Source organism: Papio anubis, chromosome 5 (assembly GCF_008728515.1).
Source record: "Papio anubis isolate 15944 chromosome 5, Panubis1.0, whole genome shotgun sequence".
NCBI classification, from domain to species: domain Eukaryota; kingdom Metazoa; phylum Chordata; class Mammalia; order Primates; family Cercopithecidae; genus Papio; species Papio anubis.
Window position 1 is genome coordinate 81,676,115 of NC_044980.1, and position 9,346 is coordinate 81,685,460.

At 49.4% G+C, this 9,346-nt stretch overlaps 1 long non-coding RNA gene across 1 annotated transcript; it reads left to right on the plus strand.

Moving 5' to 3' along the window:
• Positions 1–1,280: 1,280 nt before the first annotated feature.
• Positions 1,281–3,468, plus strand: LOC116275028. Its single transcript, XR_004183969.1, has one exon. It is a non-coding gene; the product is annotated as an uncharacterized LOC116275028 (long non-coding RNA).
• The last annotated feature ends 5,878 nt before the right edge of the window (positions 3,469–9,346 follow it).

Consider the following 9,346-nt stretch of genomic DNA (forward strand, 5'->3'; position numbering starts at 1 on the left):
AATGGATGGCAGGGGGCCGACCTAACCACACTCCAGTCTCTTCTAGGTCGTCACCGCTCTGCACCAAACAAATGAGTCCTGTTTCACCACTAGGGTGCCGAGGTGGATGGTGGATGCTGGCCCCCGCCCCTGGCAGCACTCAGCGCTTAGAAACCAGAGCCAGCTGACAACACGCGAAACACACAGGCACAGCGAAAACGCCGAGCCGACGCGCACTCCCTCTGCCCCCTCCCTCTGCTCTCTGTAACAAGGAGGACACGTACACAGCCTTTACACACTTAAAAACCCTCGCGACTCCCTCTGAATTCTTGGTTACTTATGACGGCCTTCCTCACTGCACATAGCCCCTGGGGTGTGTGTGTGTGTGCGCGCGCGCGCACGCGTGAATGTGCGTGTGTGTCTAAAACGCTTATTGGTAGGTCATCAGCAGCTGATCAGACATGGTAATCCAATACTTTTTTTGAATACACACAATTTTTCGTTCAAGGTAATTTTTTTAAAAGAAAAATGGAAAACTATTAATTTTCTGCGCAAGTCTAGGGTTCCCGGTTTAGGTTCCAGAGAACAGCAGGTCTGCGCAGCCCCCGCCTTACCAAACTTTCCTTTTCTAGGGTTTGAGGGAGGCTCATATTCTCACTTCATGACAGAGCAGCGGCTCATTTGCACGCGGGTGTGTAAAGGAGGGAGCTGTCGAACGGGTGACTTAGGAAGGGAAATCCGATAGTTGGAGCCCCCGCAGTTGCTCGGAACCTCGGCAGGAGGCACAAAGTGCCCAGGGGCAAGAGCCCGGGGTCCAAGCTTGCAGGCGCACATCATCCTCTGGGCCCCGGGCCCTCCGGTTGGAGCACTACCTCACCCGCACCCCATCCCCGTACCATTTTGATCATTATTTGAATAGCCCAGGTAAAGGTGCCCATCTCTCGGCTATGGGCGGGGGCTGGACCCTGACAGGTACAGACTCCGCGGGCCCCCAGTGTACTTACCTTGAGCTAGGCCCTGGCAAATGGTGGCCCAGAAGCATCAAGTTTCCTCTCCCAGCCGTTGTGCCAGATTTCCCCTCCTGCCTTCTGCTCCTCTCGGCCAGCTCGTTTCTCTCTCTCTCTCTCTCTCTCTCTCTTTCTGTCACACACGAGGATTACTTGTGACTTTTAGAGGCAAAAGCTTGCTTATTCAGAGGAGAGAGGGAGGGGGAGAGGGAGAAAGGAGGCGGGAGGGAGGAGAGAGGGGGAGAGAGAAGTAAAAGGGGGATGGAGGATGAAGAAGAGGTGGAGAATCAGAAGGTAGAGCGGGCGTTGGTAGAGAAGGAGGAGGAAGAGGAGGAGGAGGAGGAGAAGGAGGAGGAGGAGGGATGGGAGGGGTAGGGTGGAGTAACCAAAGATGGGCTGGGATGGGACGGCGAGGAATAAATTGCTCCCCACCCAGCTGCGGTGCGACGCCCCCAGCGTCCCGGGGGAGCCTGTGCGTCAGCTAGCGGCTGGCCAAGGCGGGGCCGTACAAAAGCTAGCGCCGCGGGACCCCCCTTCATGGGCTTCTACCCGAGCAGATCGAGCTCTGGAGGCCGCTCCACGAGCGAGCTCGAGCCATGGAGGGCTCTCAGCTCGGACAAGCGTGGCTGTCTTAAGAGCTCCAAGCTCCACGGAACTTTGATTTTATTCCCGGGAGCCCGGTCATCCACTTCTGCATCTCAGACAAGCGCCGGAGGCTCTTGCAGCTTCCGCGCGTCCTAGTCCCGGCTGCGGGGCGCCCACCTTAGTCATAGCCCATGGTCCCTGCGCTGCTCACACCGCCAGTTTCCCCACTGCCCGGGCTCCCTCCGCCCGAGCCCTGCGTCTCTGTTCACATTGGAACACCCCCCCACCTCACCTCATCTTGTTTTACCGAAGAGGGTGTGTGTGTGCGTGTGTGTGTGTGTGCGTGTGTGTGTGTGTGTGTGTGTACATAGCGCGCGCGCTCCAGGCTAGAAAGAAGGTAACGAAAAAGTAGCTTCGGTCTCCTGCAGCTTGGATCCCACGCCCAAGTCCGACCATATTCAGTATTTGAGATTACAGTTTGCAGCAAGGACCAAGGCAGGGGTTCCCCGGATCATTTCAACTGAGTTTCAATGCAGCAAGGATTGTTTATCATTATTGCTAAGACTGACGAAAATAAGTCAAAAATAAAGAATAGTTGCAGAGAAAGAAGTGGAAGCGTTTTAGCAATGATCAGGAACCAAAAGTGGTTGGAATGGATTTCTCGAACAAGAGCATCCACGGTGGATAAAGGTGAAAGGCACAGACTCTCACAAAACCGCTTCAATACGTGATGGGATTAAAAAATAGGACCATGCTTTTCAACATAGACTACCCATTAGTTCTCTGTTAAATGCATTAAACCAGCCCCATGGAATGATTACATGGCAGCTTTTTAATGTACAAACACGAGGATTCTAAAACGGATGCACACAACCCGTTTATAAAACTCCCTCTGTACACACACATACACAACACACACACATTCATAAAGAGACAAAGTTTTAACACCGATACTCCAAACTCGTAAATACATATTTTCTCAAACAACTTCCCCTAAATAGAGTAATTTTTTTCTGCATTTCCTTGCTGACCTGTGCGACATTATAGTTATAGAGTAGGCTCCCAGGATCGACATAATTCTACTTACATTCATCGTGGATGGCACGTCATAAAATGCCAGGGGGGAGGGAACCTTGAGGGGCGTGGAGAAGAAGGCTTTTATTAACAATTATATTCTCCCCTAGCAGTTTAAATAATAACAATGATGTCACGGTAACCATCTCCCTTCTCCCACTCCAGTGAAACCACTAGATGGGTTGGTGAACTGTTCATTTGTATACTTAATTAAGGGATTACCGTTGCTACACAGTTACAAAGGTGGCATAAGGAATCTCTGAATGGTAGATTGCTGGACATTTGGCATGTTTTAGGACTCATTTACCTGCCAAATCTTATTTCAGAATAAGAATGATAAAATGGTGTTAGTTTGTGCCCAGCATAGTTTTGAAGGAAAATGGAACAAAAAGAAGTTGCTCTTTGAAAATTAAGTTAGTTGTAGGGGGAAAAAAAAATTCCCCTCAGCGGAACGAGCCGGTTTCGCATTATATTAAATGAGCATCATATTTTACCAACCCAGGTGGTGTTTTAAAAATTCTTTCAGACAACAGTGGTAAGAGAGGCAGTAAAGAGCACGCAGACCCCTGCCCAGCCCGCACCCGTGTTCGCAGTGTCTGGAGCACACACTCTGAACACATCGGGACCCCCACCCCCACGAATTCGCCCTGTTTGGGACTCAGTTTCTGAGGACAAGAGTTCGTTCTCGGTGGATCGCCACCCGTTGAAAAATGGGTATTTGAGGAAGGTCAACATTCAGGCTATAGTACAATGGCACGGTGGAGGGAAAACACTTTTCATTGTTGAAGAGTTACTAAATAATTAAACTGCCCTGCATATTGAATATCACTTTGAGAATTTGCCTTTTTTTAAAAAAAAATTATTAACCAGTGTTTTAATGAGGCCTCGGGATTGGGTTACACGGAGGAAAGTGAGGGGTTCAATAAGGTACAGCTTTGATGTACAGAACAATTATACAGAAGAAAGTAATTTATTATTGAGGAGGACAAAAGAAATTTGGGGTTATGTTAAAGTAGAACTTAGCAGTTGCAAAACTATATTTTAAACAGACAACTTGATAATTCACATTTCTTTTTTCCCCTCTTAAACCGTTTGCAACCTGGGAAATTTACTCTCGTTAACTAGTAAAACACCTCAAGGCTTGAATTAGACACCAAGTAGCCACTGATATCCCAACAACGTACAACCTGCCCCTCTGGACGGTGTGGAATCTTTTATAAGTACTCAAGAAGAGCCCCCAAAGCTCAACAAAATTCTATGGTGCCGGCACTGACGAGTGTGCTTTAAGGTTATCAGTCTTTTAAGCATCACGTGATTAGACAGGAACGGTAACTTGAAAACACAACCTGATTCTGAGCGAAATCATTTTGTCCTGTTGGCATGAAAATGTAGTTACACCTCCAACTTCTGCTCAGAAACAGACGGCTGCGTGTGGGGGCTGGTCCCTACCCAGATCAGTACAGGATCTTCAGCTGGCAGACTAGATCCAGCAAATGGAATTAACGAAGAAACTCGTGTGCGTTTGGAAAAAAAGGTGGGGGTGAGTGCTGCTTCCTGATTCCTTTCGCTGAGGTCTCCTGTGGTCATCAATGGCTTTGGCAACAGCAGGCAAGGCAAAAATAATTCACCACCAAACAGTCTTGACCGTGACATATTTAATGGGGCTAGTTTGAATTTTGTTTTAAACAATTTCCTGGCAGATGTTAGTCTTCTCCCTGCTTATCTCTTACAAGATTTTTTTGAAAATGTCATTTATAGGTAACCATTGCATGGAGTTGTGCTACAATTAACACACAGGTTCTGGGACACTTCAGGCCCATGTAAATATCCAGTGTAAAGGATTCACCAGCTTTCCCAGCAGCAGCCTCTGCAAACGGAAGCTACTCCAGAAAGAGACACTTTTATTTCTGTAGTTGTTATTCAAGTCTTTATAGGTATGAGTTTGGGACTGAATTCACCAGTGCAAATTAAGGAGTCTGGATACATGACACATCACCTGTAAATAAACACTTAGACACCAGCCTCTGCCCACTGTCGTCACAGTTTTGCCACAACTCTCCAAATGTTTGTTTTAAATCTTCTTATCACCCTTAATGAGTGCTCCTTTTAGAACTCAACTCAGAGACTCAAATTTAGCCTTTGAATTGGTACTTTAAAAACTATTCTTTTTTTTTTTATCATTTAAAAGTAAGCCTACTCCTAAAATTGAGCGTTTCACTTTTAAGGCTCAAACACTTCCTTAGGTCTCTAAGGAAGGTCTCTTAGGACTCTTAAAACCAGCCCCCAGCATCAAATTCCATCATGGCAGTAATTTGGTACACACAAGTAAACTGACGGCTTGGAGAGGGAGATGTTATCATTCCTCAGTTTTCTTTTGTATCTAATAAAATGGAGACTGACTGTATGAAATCCCCTTCTAGAGTTTACCAAAATTGTTTTTTTTTTAATTATCCTGGACGAGAGCCCCGTGGTCTTGCATCTTAGAAGGGGTTCCAGGGGGCTCCGTTTGGCTAATTTTTAGAGACCTGCCTTGGCGGAGGCTGCTCGCAGGTAACGCTTCCGAGATGAAGGCGGGGCTCCCTGTCGCCTGCAACGGCATTTTACCTAGAATGTCCTGATTTGGGGTCCAAACTCACACTCTCCCACACCGGTGGGGTGATAGGTAGGCTAACAAAAGGCAAATAGTAATCAGAAGGGAACCCCACAGTTTCTACCAGAGGGGTTTTGGCCAGAAAACAAAGGGAGCAGGGGCTGCTCCCTCCTTGTCCCCTGAGCCTGAAATTCAGGTCGCCTGCGGCTACGGCCTCAGGTGAGTGGCTCAGGGAAGGGTCGCTGAGGCTCTTCCCAGGCCCCCCGGGCCTGTCTTGGGCCGCTGCCTGGGAGTGCTTTGACCTCCGCCGCCATTCCGCTTCGTCTTTTCTTGCAGTAACACCTGCTGCCACGGATCGAGTACACCTGACTAGATGTAGTCAAAAGAAAAGGTCAAGAAAAGAAAAGGAAAGCCCCACCTTTCTTAATTCCGTTTGGTAAGAGCCAGGGCTGCCAAATCCATTACATAATGCCAGTTCAAGCTGACACCTGTGCCCGCCCTGGAGCTAGATCAGGTTCTGGCAACTGCTCCAACCTGGAACGCCGGCTCAGTAGCGCCCAAGCCGAAGGCGAAGGGGAAGAGGAACGAAGTGTGGGATGGGGGGCGGCCCCTCGTTGGGGGTTCAGGTAGGGATTGGATTCTACAGGGAATTCCCCAAGGGTGTCTCCCTAATAATTTGGGACCGTGATATATATATATATATATATATATATATATATATATATATATATATAAACAAAAACAAAACAAAAAAAAAACAGCCGCAGTTTCGAAGTCCCAGAGCTTTCTCAGGAAGCATTGGACGCCCCTTGCTACTCCAGACTGGGGCGGGCTCCCAGGGGTGCCCCCTCCAGCGCCTTCAAGAGCGGAGGACTCACCTACCGCGGGGCTGCCTGAAGCTCTCACTCCCTCTCCCGCCCGCCCCCGGGTGCTGTTGATGTGGACCTTGGAGATGCCTGCGGCGTGGCCTAACACGTGGACGCGGCCCATAACCCGCCCCGGCTGTTTCTTTCCCCTGAAGGCGGACAATGGCTTCATTAATCGGCCATCATTAAACCAACCCAGGAGAAGCCCCATCCCGCAATGAGGGCGCGACAGGCTAATTTTGCCTACGGCTGAACAGTTGGGGCAAACTTGGTTAACACGCTGGATCCCTCTCTGGTAAAGGCCCGACCGTCCAGATCTTTGGGGTCCTCACCAATGATTCCATGAAAAAAAAAAAAAAAGGTCAGCGTCCAAACTCCTAGGAATCCACACTCTTCCTCCCCAAACTTCCTGCTCCCCGCTAAGGCAAAAGACCCCGAGCCGTGTAAACCCTCTTGTCAGAACGCGAATTAATGTTTCCAAGATTTTTTCTCAAAAGAATTAAGAGCTCTAGAGGCGACCCTTCCACTCACTAGGGCACCATGTCAAAGGGACTCGTCATGGCGATTTACAAGTATCACGAACGTGGACAGCGCTGCTGGAATGTAACTCGGGCTTGGTTTCATGCAGTCTTTTAAGGATTTCGTTGAGGCCCTGGAGACGTGACTAATTCTTCCCAGTCCATTGTGGGAAATACTTATTGGGCTTTGGTTGAGATAAAATAAAATAAAATAAAATAAAAGCTAGACCCAAAGCTTCGTGTGGATCTTAAACACACACACATACACACACACACACGCACACACACGCACAATAAGCAAGAGGCAGTGACCTTCTCTGGACATCGCAGGCACCCCCTCGCTCCCGCGTTAAAATCACCAGATCCAATTCCGGGCGTCCGTCTCCACCATCAACCCCCGCCCCTTCCCCATTTCTCATCAAAAGGCAGCAGAAACGTCATATTTTATATTTCTTTTCTCTACATCTGGGCATTTTCTTGTGCATCATACCCTAAACAAATATCCTCCTTTTAGATTCGTGTGCGCCTAGGAAGGTGTGGACCTGCTCCCCTCTTCCCCGTAGCGACCGTGTTGGAGAAACTCGCTCGGAGGACCAGTGTGCTGCGGGGGCCAAAACTCACGCTGCCCAGCCTTGGAGAGCTGGAGAACGGAGCGGGGTCCCGCTGAACCTGCGCTCGTAGAGAATATTATCTTCACAGCAACTTAGCAAGCCCCACAGAACAAAAGTTAAAGCGTGATGGCACTATACCTTGCCCCGGGTTACTCAGGCGCCTGTCTCCCATTTTGGACATGCTGGAAATGTTGGATTTGGGGAGGTTTGCTTTGGCTGGGTTTGGGTTGTCTATATAAGCCCTGCTGGAGTACTGTACTGAGGAACGCGCCTTGATGGACTCGGGTGTTAATTAACGCGCGGCTAATTTGAGCTTCAGGAGCGGGAGGCGGCCGGTAGCGCCGCGAGCCGCGAGGGGCCAGTGACCTCTAGTGGACATGAGGAGATATGCAGCGCGCGTGAGCACGCAGCGGGAAAAACTCCTTCCTGAGCCGCTGCTCGCTTGTCTCCTCTGAATCCAATGCAAGGGAGGGACAGGAGTCCCCAATTTAAGGGAGAAAGAGCCGTCAGCAAGTCGTGTCGAGCAAAGACCTTAGCTCTTCTGATGTATCTGAAATCTAAACGCCATTTAAGCGCTCTAGCACACACACATTGTTACTTATCAATTTTTCCAGCGAGAGAAGGAGAACGTATGTAATGGGTTTGAGAAGTGAGCGTAAATAACTTTGGTTTCTTAACCTAGAGAAAAGCAGGGCTTTCAAAGCTCTGGAGCCACTAGCCATTCAGGGAAAGGAGTCGGAATGTGATTCTGTAAACAAAGTTCATCAGTACTCGTAAGATTTTTCTTTTTTCTGTAAAGTATTTAAAAAAAAAAAAAAAAACTTAAAAAGCTTAGTTGGGTCAACAACAAGAAAGTAATCGAACAAATGATGTGTGGAAAGGTCCAGATGCTCCTGAGTTCACACCCCTTAGGCAAATAAGAAGACAAAAATAAGAACAAAAGAACCCCCTCGCTTAACAAAAATAAAACAAAAGGCTAGGAGGAGAAAATGATCTGGGTGTTTGTTTGTTTGTTTGTTTGTTTGTTTTAACCTTCATTTATTTCATTAGTTAGATAAACTAGTGCAGAAGTTTTTGCAAAGATCGTCCTGGTTCTGCAAGCGACAAAAGCAAACCATGCACGTGGTAGTTCAGACAGAATACCGATTTTCAAAATAAACCAAAGTCTGCATTTTATCCCTCCCCATCCCACAGACTGCAGCAGACTGTGGAAGCTGGCGAGGCCCAATAAAATCCCGCGACCGCACAGCCTCAGCGCTCAGGGTTCCACCGTCCAGTAGAGGCTAAGCCGACCTCGCAGACGGCCGCGCCCATTTGGGCCCTTCCTCCCGGGTCTGGTTCCACCGGCATTTGAGGATTTCTTAGTCTCTTTCTTCCCTGGTACTCTTTCCCCGAGGGCAGAAGTCTGAACTACTAGCAGCTAGCTACCAAGCGCTTGGAGCGGGAACTTGGAGGTGATCCCCTCCCCGGGAGTCCTTCCCAGCTCTCCTCTCTTCTGTGCCTGGCGGTTCTGCGGTACCAGAATCTGCCCTCAAGGGTTGGGGGAGGGGTAGATATGGGGGATCCGAGACATTGCCTCTTCCCAAACTGTGAGCACAGCCCGCTTGGGGTTGATTTCACATCGCCCAGGACTGGGGTTCCACGCCTGGAGCGCAATTACCCTGTTGCGCCCGCACGCGCCGCGGGAAGCTCATCTGGGACCCTCGGTCGGGGCCACCGCGTTAGTGAGGGACAGCCGAGTCGGGGGACGGTCTCCCCTGGTGGACAGTATAAAGTTTGGACCTCAGGGGAAGGAAGAGCGGAACTGGACGTTGCAGGAGGCTAGAGAGCAATGTTTTCTCTCCGAACTTTTCCTTCTCCACTTTGCGCCTTCGGAAACGGCCTGGGAGTTAACAGAGGTCGGGAAGCTGCTGTAAGAGTGAAACGTCGCCCCACTTGGCGGTGGCCGGGTCTCGCAGTAGGCTCGGGTCACAGGAAGAGGGGGTAGGGGTTCAGCTCGGCCGAGAGAGGGAGCTACCGTCCCCTTGTTTCTCGGCGGGAGACGTTAAGGGTCTCCGGTGAATGAGACCTCCAGGGCCAGAAGTAAGTGGTGGCTGTACTCCGAACAAGGCTGTCA